General features: G+C 45.7%; 1 long non-coding RNA gene across 1 annotated transcript; it reads left to right on the forward strand.

The window, feature by feature from the left end:
* Positions 1 to 7,981: 7,981 nt before the first annotated feature.
* On the forward strand, positions 7,982 to 9,574 carry LOC116353132 (uncharacterized). Its single transcript, XR_004202513.1, has 2 exons — positions 7,982 to 8,211; positions 8,376 to 9,574. It is a non-coding gene; the product is annotated as an uncharacterized LOC116353132 (long non-coding RNA).
* The last annotated feature ends 4,429 nt before the right edge of the window (positions 9,575 to 14,003 follow it).

Here is a 14,003-nt window from a genome sequence, read left to right on the forward strand (position 1 = left end):
TGAGTGTAGGGAGTTGGTGAGTGGTGAGTGTAGGGGGGTGGTGAGTGGTGAGTGTAGGGAGGTGGTGAGTGTAGGGAGGTGGTGAGTGGTGAGTGTAGGGAGGTGGTGAGTGTAGGGAGGTGGTGAGTGGTGAGTGTAGGGAGGTGGTGAGTGTAGGGAGGTGGTGAGTGGTGAGTGTAGGGAGGTGGTGAGTGTAGAGAGGTGGTGAGTGGTGAGTGTAGGGAGGTGGTGAGTGGTGAGTGTAGGGAGGTGGTGAGTGGTGAGTGTAGGGAGGTGGTGAGTGGTGAGTGTAGGGAGGGGGGTGAGTGTAGGGAGGTGGTGAGTGGTGAGTGTAGGGAGGTGGTGAGTGTAGGGAGGTGGTGAGTGGTGAGTGTAGGGAGGTGGTGAGTGTAGGGAGGTGGTGAGTGGTGAGTGTAGGGAGGTGGTGAGTGTAGGGAGGTGGTGAGTGTAGGGAGGTGGTGAGTAGGGAGGTGGTGAGTGTAGGGAGGTGGTGAGTGTAGGGAGGTGGTGAGTGTAGGGAGGTGGTGAGTGTAGGGAGGTGGTGAGTGGTGAGTGTAGGGACGTGGTGAGTGTAGGGAGGTGGTGAGTGTAGGGAGGTGGTGAGTGGAGGGAGGTGGTGAGTGTAGGGAGGTGGTGAGTGTAGGTACGTGGTGAGTGTAGGGAGGTGGTGAGTGTAGGTACGTGGTGAGTGTAGGGAGGTGGTGAGTGTAGGGAGGTGGTGAGTGTAGGGACGTGGTGAGTGTAGGGAGGTGGTGAGTGTAGGGAGGTGGTGAGTGTAGGGACGTGGTGAGTGTAGGGACGTGGTGAGTGTAGGGACGTGGTGAGTGTAGGGAGGTGGTGAGTGTAGGGAGGTGGTGAGTGTAGGGAGGTGGTGAGTGTAGGGAGGTGGTGAGTGGTGAGTGTAGGGAGGTGGTGAGTGGTGCGTGTAGGGAGGTGGTGAGTGTAGGGAGGTGGTGAGTGTAGGGAGGTGGTGAATGGTGAGTGTAGGGAGGTGGTGAGTGTAGGGAGATGGTGAGTGTAGGGAGGTGGTGAGTGGTGAGTGTAGGGAGTTGGTGAGTGGTGAGTGTAGGGAGGTGGTGAGTGGTGAGTGTAGGGAGGTGGTGAGTGTAGGGAGGTGGTGAGTGGTGAGTGTAGGGAGGTGGTGAGTGTAGGAGATGGTGAGTGGTGAGTGTAGGGAGTGGTGAGTGGTGAGTGTAGGGGGGTGGTGAGTGTAGGGAGGTGGTGAGTGTAGGGAGGTGGTGAGTGTAGGAGGTGGTGAGTGTAGGGAGGTGGTGAGTGGTGAGTGTAGGGAGGTGGTGAGTGTAGGGAGGTGGTGAGTGGTGAGTGTAGGGAGGTGGTGAGTGTAGGGAGGTGGTGAGTGTAGGGAGGTGGTGAGTGTAGAGAGGTGGTGAGTGGTGAGTGTAGGGAGGTGGTGAGTGGTGAGTGTAGGGAGGTGGTGAGTGGTGAGTGTAGGGAGGTGGTGAGTGGTGAGTGTAGGGAGGTGGTGAGTGTAGGGAGGTGGTGAATGGTGAGTGTAGGGAGGTGGTGAGTGTAGGGAGGTGGTGAGTGGTGAGTGTAGGGAGGTGGTGAGTGTAGGAGGTGGTGAGTGGTGAGTGTAGGGAGATGGTGAGTGTAGGGAGGTGGTGAGTGTAGAGAGGGTGAGGTAGGAGTGTAGGGAGGTGGTGAGTGTAGGGAGGTGGTGAGCATTTAAAAATGCTCTTGGCTTCGGCTGATAAGAAAGCGGCAGGACTCTAAACTGAATTTTTTTTTTACAAGGAGCACCTGTGCGCTTAACAAAGGAATGTAGAAAAAATATTCGCGGAAACAAGATGTTTTCTTTTTTAGTAATGGTGCAAGCATGACGGTCATGAATCTGTGCTCAGTGTATTGTCCACTCAGGGGCTGCTGTACAGTGGGTGATTATTTTTCGAGGTGCACCGGTGGTTCTACATTTTAATTCCAGGTGTGTGTGTGTACTGTGCCATACTGTAAAGCCCTTAGCGTGTGTGTGTGTACTGTGCCGTACTGTAAAGCCCTTAGCGTGTGTACTGTGCCGTACTGTAAAGCCCTTAGCGTGTGTGTGTGTACTGTGCCGTACTGTAAAGCCCTTAGCGTGTGTGTGTGTACTGTGCCGTACTGTAAAGCCCTTAGCGTGTGTGTGTGTACTGTGCCGTACTGTAAAGCCCTTAGCGTGTGTGTGTGTACTGTGCCGTACTGTAAAGCCCTTAGCGTGTGTGTTCTGTGCCGTACTGTAAAGCCCTTAGCGTGTGTGTACTGTGCCGTACTGTAAAGCCCTTAGCGTGTGTGTGTGTGTGTGTGTGTGTACTGTGCCGTACTGTAAAGCCCTTAGTGTGTGTGTGTGTGTGTGTGTGTGTTCTGTGCCGTACTGTAAAGCCCTTAGCGTGTGTACTGTGCCGTACTGTAAAGCCCTTAGCGTGTGTGTACTGTGCCGTACTGTAAAGCCCTTAGCGTGTGTGTGTGTACTGTGCCGTACTGTAAAGCCCTTAGCGTGTGTGTACTGTGCCGTACTGTAAAGCCCTTAGGGTGTGTGTGTGTTCTGTGCCGTACTGTAAAGCCCTTAGCGCGTGTGTGTTCTGTGCCGTACTGTAAAGCCCTTAGCGTGTGTGTGTGTTCTGTGCCGTACTGTAAAGCCCTTAGCGTGTGTGTGTGTTCTGTGCCGTACTGTAAAGCCCTTAGCGCGTGTGTGTGTTCTGTGCCGTACTGTAAAGCCCTTAGCGTGTGTGTGTGTTCTGTGCCGTACTGTAAAGCCCTTAGCGTGTGTGTACTGTGCCGTACTGTAAAGCCCTTAGCGTGTGTGTACTGTGCCGTACTGTAAAGCCCTTAGCGTGTGTGTACTGTGCCGTACTGTAAAGCCCTTAGCGTGTGTGTACTGTGCCGTACTGTAGGCTATATTTAATTTGTATTTTATTCCGTTTTATTACTCCACACACTAGGAATTCAAGGTTAGTGACCATTCATCTATTCCTGGAAGCAGTGGTTTTTCAGCAGCGGTGGAAAAGATAGCGTGGTAGGTGGCGTGGCCAATTGCACGTCTCTGACCAAAGATTTGAAAGGCCCTCCTCTTAGCATACAGAGACATGTTGGTGTTCTAAAGCTAATTTCCTGCAAGACATGTTTTTTTTGCCATAGCTTATGCCGTGCTCTAATGCTATCTGAGTGACTCAAACATAACTAAATCAATGGTAGCCCCATGCCTTGACATTTTTGGAATTTTAGATCCTCTCGAACTGTGTAGTTTTTATTGGTGATTGTTATTTCTCAAAGACTGTAATGCCTGTCGTTGGAAGGAGTGGACCAAAGCGCAGGGTGAAAAGTGTTCATGATTATTTATTTATTTTTTAAAAAGACTCAAAGTAACAAAACAAAAGCGAACAGTTCTGTCAGGAAACAGAGACTAACAGAAAATAACTACCCACAAAACACAGGTGGGAAAAGGCTACCTAAGTATGATTCCCAATCAGAGACAACGATAGACAGCTGCCTCTGATTGGTAACCATTCTCGGCCAAAAACAAAGAAATAGGAAACATAGAATGCCCACCCTAATCACACTCTGACCTAACCAAATAGAGAAATAAAACGTCTCTCTAAGGTCAGGGCGTGACAAAGATGATCTTATTTATAAGACATAGCTCCTCTATTGTTTCTACATACTTTATATCGTCCTTTATTTTTTACCATCCAGAGATTTAAATATATATATATATATATATATATATATATATATATATATATATATATATATATATATATATATATACACACACAGTACCAGTCAAAAGTTTAAACACACCTACTCATTAAAGGGCTTTTCTTTATTTGTACTATTTTCTACATTGTAGAATAATAGTGAAGACATCAAAACTATGAAATAACACATATGGATTCATGTAGTAACCAAAGAAGTGTTAAACAAATCAAAAATCTATTTTAGATTCTTCAAAGTAGCCACCCTTTGCCTTGATGATATCTTTGTACACTCTTGCCATTCTCTCAACCAGAACCACTTTTTTGGTTACTACATGATTCCATATGTGTATTTCATAGTTTTGATGTCTTTACTATTATTCTACAATGTAGAAAATAGTAAAAATAAAGAAAACCCCTGGAATGAGTAGATGTATATATATATATATATTACATCATATTTCTTGGAGTGGGGACAACAATTTATCAGCGGCGGCTTGCCACTGCTAAATTAATATAGGGGAAACACTGCCGGGAAGTAGTGTGTGATACAAGATTGAGTGTGAAATATCAGGTCAAGGTCAGTGTGTTGATCATGGGCATGGTCTTAGTTGAATACAGCCCAGAGAGATCAGCAACCATCCAAGGCTAAATGTTGTATTCATTTCATCAATCCTAAATGTTGATTTTATTTAAGACCACAATTCCAAAGAACGGGTTGTTTTTTGTGTTATTGTGCCGTATGTCTGCGTGCTAAGTGTTACTTCTCATATGCTGCTCCGTATGTGCTTATTGTCAGTCTTGTCATTTTAAGTGTTTTTAATAACCTGCTCTGGGATGACGGCAGAAAATTAGCCGGCTGGCTAAAACTGAGACTGTAGATTAGGGAAAGGGGATACCTAGTCAAATGCACAACTGAATGCATTCAACCGACGTTATCGGCGTCCGGGGTACAGAAACAAACGGAATAAAGTAAAAGTAGCTGCCCAAAACATGTTTCTTTATACTTGTTTTTCTTCTTTATACCATGTTTCGGATTCCAGAAAAATGACTGGGAGAAATGTATATATGCTGCGTCTTCTGGGAAAAGACCATGATAATTGAATGGCCTTGATTAAGATCAGTTGATTCTGGCTCAATCACAAAAACGGCAATAACAGGAGATTAGCCTGTTTATTAAAGTACAATACAAATATTGTACAATGTACATTTTATCATGTGATTCAAGTACCATCTAATGTAGCCTACAGTGTCACAACTAAAACACCAGGCAAATAACTAGATCCATCTAAATGTTTAAATTATTCCATTCTGTATTGTGAGAGCCTCTGGCAGAACTGGCCTTAAAGGGGTTGATTGATAAACATTTAGCCCCACAGACAGTGAAGGCCTAGTACTCAGAAATCAGCCTAAACACGATCACCCTGGAATACGAGCAGCAATGACTACACACACACACACACAAATATACGGCCAGCAGTCCCACACACTAACACTGAACCAGGAATTTACAGAACAGACACACTGTTCAATTCTCCATTGGCTTAAGATCACACACACACACACACACATATACACAGTGAGGAGTAATTAATATAGACAGCTAATCTCAACAGAGAGTGTAAAGACATGGGCACACATGTAGAATAAAAGCATGTTCCTAGTCCCACTACACTTTATTACTGTGCTAGCCCACGGTTATAAACTACTGCTACAATGCAATTTTTGTGAACCAATCGTGAGGAATATAGTGCAGTGCCCCGGCACACTGTGGCAGAGGGTGTGTGTGTGCCCGACTGCCCGTGTGCAGGAGATGTGCCGCACAAGAGTGTGTGTACAAAACAGCATATGTTGAGTGTGGGACTTCACATTGTCTCTACCTTGTTTGGTGCTGCACCTCTTCACACTGTGTGTGTGGGGTATGGCACATCCCTCTCTGAAATGTATTTTATGGGCATCTGAGAGGGCGCAGGGCTGCAGTAGAGGGAACGGGATGGAGAGGGGAGCACTAAGACACACTAAACCACTAAGGATTAAAAGGTGTAGCACCAGGGTAGTGTACTATATTCTCCCCCGTGGTTTACCGTGGTGACAGGGCCATCCTACCCTTGAACTGGGTCACCAGGGAACCAAGACACATGAAACAGCAAAAAATGAAATAACACACATCACACACACACACACTTGAGTAGCTCTTGTGTACGTACTCACTGTACGACGAGGGGGTGTAGTGATCGCACAATGCGACATAAAGGAACACATTTTAGCAGGGTATTGTTGGTGTAGTGAGAGGGAGAACTATGAACGAGTGTGTGAGTGAGTGAGAGTGTGAGTGAGTGTGTGAGGGCGCTACGGTGGAGAACATCAGTTTAGTTGTGATGTAGTTAAAATACGGTCTGTTGCTTGCTGGCATAATTATGACTGTCACTGTCCATATTATTGATGAAACAGAAATATTGAAGGTTGAAACAACCGTTAAGGACTCCAGTCAGTTATTGATCTACATCTTTAGCATGGACCAGAGGTGTTCAGTGTTGACTGGGACCCAATGGCAGGACTGCCAATGCCAAATAAATGGCAAACTGCTCTGCTAAACTACAGCATACATGTCAATCTAGGAGAGATTTCCATATTCATGCACAAATTAAGGAATGAAAGCAATGATGATGATACAAAATCAACGATTTTCTATATGCATAATCTGCAATACATTGCAAATGCTGTCAGGTCTGACAGCACCGAGGTACATGTCTGTACACCCCAATTGCAAATGTTGTTTAACTCTCTGAAAAATATTCTACATGTCAAATGTAAAAAAAAGTCTATAAGGACACTGCAGCTCAATGCAGTCATGATGCCTCTGGAGTGCTGTGATAGTAGTTTAGCTGGGCAGAAAAGTGGGAGCACGGCCTTAGAGGAACCGTTACATAGTGCCAGACAGTAAACGAGCTGTTTCTCCCCGGCCTAGGTTCTGCGCTGATCCGAGCAAGAGTAGCCTAGCTAGTACTAGAGCCGCTGCACTCCATACTGCACAATGTCAAAGGAGTTAAGGCTGTCTTACCAGAAGCAAACAAACACAACAGCCTGTGTCGAATGCGTAGCCCAACGACATTTTCTACACAACGCAGCTAGGCACATCTTTCTCTAACACTAAAATATATTGCAAATTGATGTGCAGTTACTTCAGGGACGGTTCATGACGCAAATGTTTATTCAGCGAGATAAACAGCATTCATTTTAAGCGGGTCACACAAATTGCTAGATAATCTGGCTACTACTGCTCAGTAGTAGTAGTAGTAGTAGTAGTAACAACAACGTCATTAACACTGCTCCGGACTGTTTTAGGCTAAATAGGACATAGTGTTCCATTCGTTTACTATTTACAAACAGTCAGGAGAGCAATAGTAAATCCTGGGGCTGATGCTGGGGTGTCATGTATTTGCTGCACTGGGGTGTGCAAGATGGGTCGATTACCTATTTACTGCTATGCACAAAGTCAAGTTTACCGCAACGTTGAGGTGGAGAATAGTAGTGCAAAGTTACTTGTAGCTTGCTTGCAGGTTATGCAGTTAATCCGTTGGCAAAGTTTAGTGACTGTGCACCCTCACCCCCTCTCCTCTTTTCTCTCGTCCCTTCCTTGATACTTAGCGAGAAAGCTGTGTCACTCTTCTTTACACGCGATCAGTACGAAAAACAGGGCAAGCAGACCGACCGTTAGCCGTTGATAGTAACTGTTATTAGCTTGTTGGAGAAGAACATGCAAGTCGGTTTGTTGTAAACTCACCCAAACAGAAAAATTCAGTTGGCAATAGAAACATGTACGATCCTATTTTGCAGATGAGGAAGCTTGCACGCTCGCGGGTAACATCCCTCGGCTGGTCCGGGCTCGCACTTTAATTTCCCTCCGTAAAACATGTATTTTTCCCAGAGCAACTCAAACAGGGATGGAAAAAAAAAAGAGAAAAAGATCTGGGTCCCTTTTCCACTACAGTCTCAAAATGGTGAATGAACCACTAACAGCTGGCCTCTGACCAATCACAGTTCTCTGACAGGTACAGTAGCCTACCAGCGTTAACGGTACAAAGAAAGGGGTGTGGACAGCTGTCAAAGTCCACATGATTGACACGTGAATCTGGCGAATGGCTATGGGATATTAGACCAAGCCGGTGCCTAGTCCCAAACTATACAGTATCCAATAAGGGCATTGGGAACCATAGGAACAGTGTGTGGGTGGGCCCAAGGGAGGGACCGAATCAGAGTTTAGCCAATAGAATAGCATAGGTGTCCTCCAACTTCAAAATAATGGGTCACGTTTACCACCACTGAGAGCGCAAGGGCCATCCCTGGCTAGACAGTCGACTGTGGGACTTTCCTTATCACGAAAACGCCAAGGAAAAGATAGGTTATTGATAGTGTGAGCACTTACAGAACTACAAGCTCATCCGTGATTTCTACAAGTCTGTCAACTCCCTCTGCAGACCTGAAGGAATGGGGAAAGTGGGATGGAGTGATTCAGAAAGAAGGGGTGCTAAAAAGTTTTACTGCTCTCGAGCCCATTTCCTTCGGCAATGGTTGAGATCTTTGTTTTCTTTATAATTGTTACAGTGTAAAATGTAGTGCCATTCCACCGCTTTCACTCCTTTGTATCTCTCCTTTCGCTGATTACACTCCTCCTTTCTTTTCTCTCAGCAACAGACCCTCACCTCGGACCGAACAGCCAATCACGGCGCTGAATTCAGCTCTGTCTGACGTCGACGATTACACTGCCCCGCATCTCCCATAGAAAATTACAAGGGGATCTTTGCTGACGTCACCTTGCCAACGCCTGATTGGCCAGGCCGGAGATGACTCCCAGCCAATGGCCGAACGCAGTGGTGATGTCATGACGCATGTTGCCACCAGCTGGACCAAGGGGGTGTGGTCTGTCGTAAACTCGGCTCACCAGTGTTTACTGCAAGTACGGTAGTACGAGAGAGAGCCAGGCTGCATGGAAGAGTGGCGTGCAGAACCTCTGTAGTACTATGGCAGTCACAGACAGACAGTAGGACAACGACTACAACGGACTTCTAGCCTATTCTCAATAGCACACTGGCAGATTTTCGGGGAAAAAAATATAATAATAACATTTTTGTTCTGGATGTTTTTCTGCAATACCTTTGAAAGATACATTTGGTTTGAGGTCTTTACCTTTGATTCTGATTAAGTGACAGAGATATAGAGTAGTCTCCTCTTTTTTTCCAGGCTGTGCAAACCAACAAAGACAGTTACATAGTAAACATTACATCATCCTTATTTCTCTTGTAGTAGACAGACAAACAGACTCACGCAGAGACAGACAGCTTGGGCAGAAGCCTCTCACAGCGTCCTCGCTGTCGGTGTCCCCCTGTTGGTGTTCCCTCACATGCCATATGGAGACGATAAAAAAAAGATGAAAATAGTAGAATCTCTGTTTATACAAAATAATACATGTTGATTAAAAAAGACAACACAAAAATCTGAGACACCAGCAGGTAAAGAGGCAGATTGTGTTAGCGCGGCGTGTGCCAGTGTATGAGAGAAGGTGGAAAGGAGCAGGAAGGGAGACACCTAGCGGTAAACAGACAACACTGCAATGTGATATAATGCCGTAATCTCTAAAAACGTTAACGTCTGTTTGTCTGTCTGTGTCTCTGTCTTTTGCTGATTAGTTACTTTCCATCTCTGGAGAATGAGTTAACTTTTAGTGCTGCTGTCAGGGAAGCAGTATTTGGCTATACGAACTCCACTGCAGACAGAGCATTCTCTAGCTTTCTTCTTAGTTTCTGGAAATACCAGGTAGATTATATGAAAATATGCAGTAATGTGTAGTTTGAATGGAGTTATATTATTACAGAAAGCAATTGAGACTGTTTCAGATCTGTTTCAGTTTGTAATGTATTTAAACCATTGAGGACCCAAACTGTTTCAGAAAAAAACTTGAATAAAAATGTGGTCCCATTGTGTATTTACATGGTAATTAGCATGGTTCATCGACCGTTTTCGAATGAATTGATTCCAATCAATAGATTAATTCACTCTTGTTAGTAATCAAATAGAAGTTTGCTCTTCTCCTGCCACGTGTCAGCAGTTTGTTGACTGAAAGAGAGAGAGAGACCTGAGCTGTGTGGATGACGACATGGCTGTAAATGTTTCCCTCGTTAGGAAGTCTCTCCCTCTCTCAGCAGGATTCTGACCTTTGACCTTGACCCCTCACCCCATCAACAGCCCCTCTCTATACCCTCATCACTGACCTGTCAATCAGATGTCAGACCCCCCCCCTGCTGAGCATTGGGTCCTGGGGGGTGGGGGGGGGGGGGTGAGAGAGATAATAATAATACTGTGGTATGAAGCAAATAGAAAGAGGAGGACAAATCCCTATTCAGCCATTCAGTGTGAACTGAAATTAATGTGAAGGTGGCTAAATACATTTACTACACTAGAGGACTACCATTATTTGTACTGAAAGTTGGAATAATAGACAGGCCCATATAAGGTAGGATAGAAGAGCACTTTTTATTGTGGATTCAGGCTGGCCTGAATGAATCACACTAGCTGTACTCCTTTCAGTTTTTCTTTCTTGGTTTTAGTCAGTTTCTTTCGTCTCAGTATACACGGACTGCCTCTTAACCGGGAGGCCTAAACAAACAACCTTTGACCAGTAGTTATGACATGCCATCCAACAGGTATGCCCTTTTAGCCCATCTCCTGCGCTCACTGTCACTGGTATTTACCACAGGCTAGCTGACATGAGATATTCCATTGTGTACAGACAGAACACATCATCAATGGTCTCACCAATGGAAAGTTCAAGAACAAAGTATGAAAATGCACTATGACTATGCAGTGATGCATAACGGTATTGGTAAATTAATCTCTCTGTATGTAATTAGTCTATTTCACTGTTTGTATGCTCCTACAGAGTTCATATAACATTAGAACATAATACACTTAAAAGCTCAGGTTACCCCCAACCAACACCCCACCTCCTCACCCCTAGCAGTAACCCACACTGCACAGGCAGACCGATGGAATGTCTGACAGCTCTGGCTCTTATAATACTGCAGACACTCACAGTAGCATAACCCCTGACCTCTAACCTCTAATTCCTGGCCCCGGATCCAGCACCAAGGTTTCCAGGTAAAAAACGGAGTCCGGAGTTAGCCAGCGCAGTCAATCACTCCTGAGTTCCATCAATCACTCCTGGGCTGCAGTCACCTATCCGGACCCGTTTTACTGCCTACGCGGAGCCCCACCAGGCCTTCACAACTGGACTGCTGACGTTATCTACCCGAAGGAGATCCGGCTGGCTCCTCCGTTGCGACGTTACCTGAACGCCCATCTGCGGCCTGCTAACCGTTAGCTGTCTTACCGGCTGCTATCTGAATAGACAATCGGACAATTAATTCATTTTTATTGTTATTATGTTTTCTTCTTGGGCCTCTATAACTATATCTATTGTTTTTATTTTTGTTGTTGTTGTGTGATTTGGATTAATCCCCTCTACCACACGGAACCCCACTAATCTACTGACGGAACGCAAGAGGTGGCTAATAACAGACCTCCATCCTATGCTAGCTTGCTACCGATGGCCTGGCTAGCTGTCTAAATCACCAACCAACCTCTCCACTCACTGGACCCTTTTGATCACTCGACTAAGCATGCCTCTCCTTAATGTCAATATGTCTTGTCCATTGCTGTTCTGGTTAGTGTTTATTGGCTTATTTCACTGTAGAGCCTCTAGTCCTGCTCACTATACCTTATCCAACCTATTAGTTCCACCACCCACACATGCAATGACATCTCCTGGTTTCAATTATGTTTCTAGAGACAATATCTCTCTCTTCATCACTCAATACATAGGTTTACCTCCACTGTATTCACATCCTACCATACATTTGTCTGTACATTATACCTTGATGCTATTTTATCGCCCCCAGAAACCTCCTTTTACTCTATGTTCCAGACGTTCTAGACGACCAATTCTCATAGCTTTTAGCCGTACCCTTATTCTACTCCTCCTATGTTCCTCTGGCGATGTAGAGGTGAATCCAGGCCCTGCAGTGCCTAGCTCCACTCCTATTCCCCAGGCGCTCTCTTTTGACGACTTCTGTAACCGTAATAGCCTTGGTTTCATGCATGTTAACATTAGAAGCCTCCTCCCTAAGTTTGTTCTATTCACTGCTTTAGCACACTCTGCCAACCCGGATGTTCTAGCTGTGTCTGAATCCTGGCTTAGGAAGACTACCAAAAATTCAGAAATTTTAATTCCAAACTACAACATTTTCAGACAAGATAGAACTGCCAAAGGGGGCGGTGTTGCAATCTACTGCAAAGATAGCCTGCAGAGTTCTGTCCTACTATCCAGGTCTGTACCCAAACAATTTGAACTTCTACTTTTAAAAATCCACCTCTCTAAAAACAAGTCTCTCACCGTTGCCGCCTGCTATAGACCACCCTCTGCCCCCAGCTGTGCTCTGGACACCATATGTGAACTGATTGCCCCCCATCTATCTTCAGAGTTCGTGCTGCTAGGCGACCTAAACTGGAACATGCTTAACACCCCAGCCATCCTACAATCTAAATTTGATGCCCTCAATCTCACACAAATTATCAATGAACCTACCAGGTACCTCCCCAAAGCCTTAAACACGGGCACCCTCATAGATATCATCCTAACCAACTTCCCCTCTAAATACACCTCTGCTGTCTTCAACCAAGATCTCAGCGATCACTGCCTCATTGCCTGCATCCGTAATGGGTCAGCGGTCAAATGACCTCCACTCATCACTGTAAAACGCTCCCTGAAACACTTCTGCGAGCAGGCCTTTCTAATCGACCTGGCCGGGGTATCCTGGAAGGATATTGATCTCATCCCGTCAGTAGAGGATGCCTGGATTTTTTTTTTAAATGCCTTCCTAACCATCTTAAATAAACATGCCCCATTCAAGAAATTTAGAACCAGGAACAGATATAGCCCTTGGTTCTCCCCAGACCTGACTGCCCTTAACCAACACAAAAACATCCTATGGCATTCTGCATTAGCATCGAACAGCCCCCGTGATATGCAGCTGTTCAGGGAAGCTAGAAACCATTATACACAGGCAGTTAGAAAAGCCAAGGCTAGCTTTTTCAAGCAGAAATTTGCTTCCTGCAACACTAACTCAAAAAAGTTCTGGGACACTGTAAAGTCCATGGAGAATAAGAACACCTCCTCCCAGCTGCCCACTGCACTGAAGATAGGAAACACTGTCACCACTGATAAATCCACCATAATTGAGAATTTCAATAAGCATTTTTCTACGGCTGGCCATACTTTCCACCTGGCTACTCCTACCCCGGACAACAGCACTGCACCCCCAACAGCAACTCGCCCAAGCCTTCCCCATTTCTCCTTCTCCCAAATCCATTCAGCTGATGTTCTGAAAGAGCTGCAAAATCTGGACCCCTACAAATCAGCCGGGCTAGACAATCTGGACCCTTTCTTTCTAAAATGATCTGCCGAAATTGTTGCCACCCCTATTACTAGCCTGTTCAACCTCTCTTTCGTGTCGTCTGAGATTCCCAAAGATTGGAAAGCAGCTGCGGTCATCCCCCTCTTCAAAGGGGGGGACACTCTTGACCCAAACTGCTACAGACCTATATCTATCCTACCGTGCCTTTCTAAGGTCTTCGAAAGCCAAGTCAACAAACAGATTACCGACCATTTAGAATCTCACCATACCTTCTCTGCTATGCAATCTGGTTTCAGAGCTGGTCATGGGTGCACCTCAGCCACGCTCAAGGTCCTAAACGATATCTTAACCGCCATCGATAAGAAACATTACTGTGCAGCCGTATTCATTGATCTGGCCAAGGCTTTCGACTCTGTCAATCACCACATCCTCATCGGCAGACTCGACAGCCTTGGTTTCTCAAATGATTGCCTCGCCTGGTTCACCAACTACTTCTCTGATAGAGTTCAGTGTGTCAAATCGGAGGGTCTGCTGTCCGGACCTCTGGCAGTCTCTATGGGGGTGCCACAGGGTTCAATTCTTGGACCGACTCTCTTCTCTGTATACATCAATGAGGTCGCTCTTGCTGCTGGTGAGTCCCTGATCCACCTCTACGCAGACGACACCATTCTGTATACTTCCGGCCCTTCTTTGGACACTGTGTTAACAACCCTCCAGGCAAGCTTCAATGCCATACAACTCTCCTTCCGTGGCCTCCAATTGCTCTTAAATACAAGTAAAACTAAATGCATGCTCTTCAACCAATCGCTACCTGCACCTACCCGCCTGTCCAACATCACTACTCTGG

The sequence above is a fragment of the Oncorhynchus kisutch genome, linkage group LG13 (genome assembly GCF_002021735.2).
Source record: "Oncorhynchus kisutch isolate 150728-3 linkage group LG13, Okis_V2, whole genome shotgun sequence".
Taxonomy (NCBI): domain Eukaryota; kingdom Metazoa; phylum Chordata; class Actinopteri; order Salmoniformes; family Salmonidae; genus Oncorhynchus; species Oncorhynchus kisutch.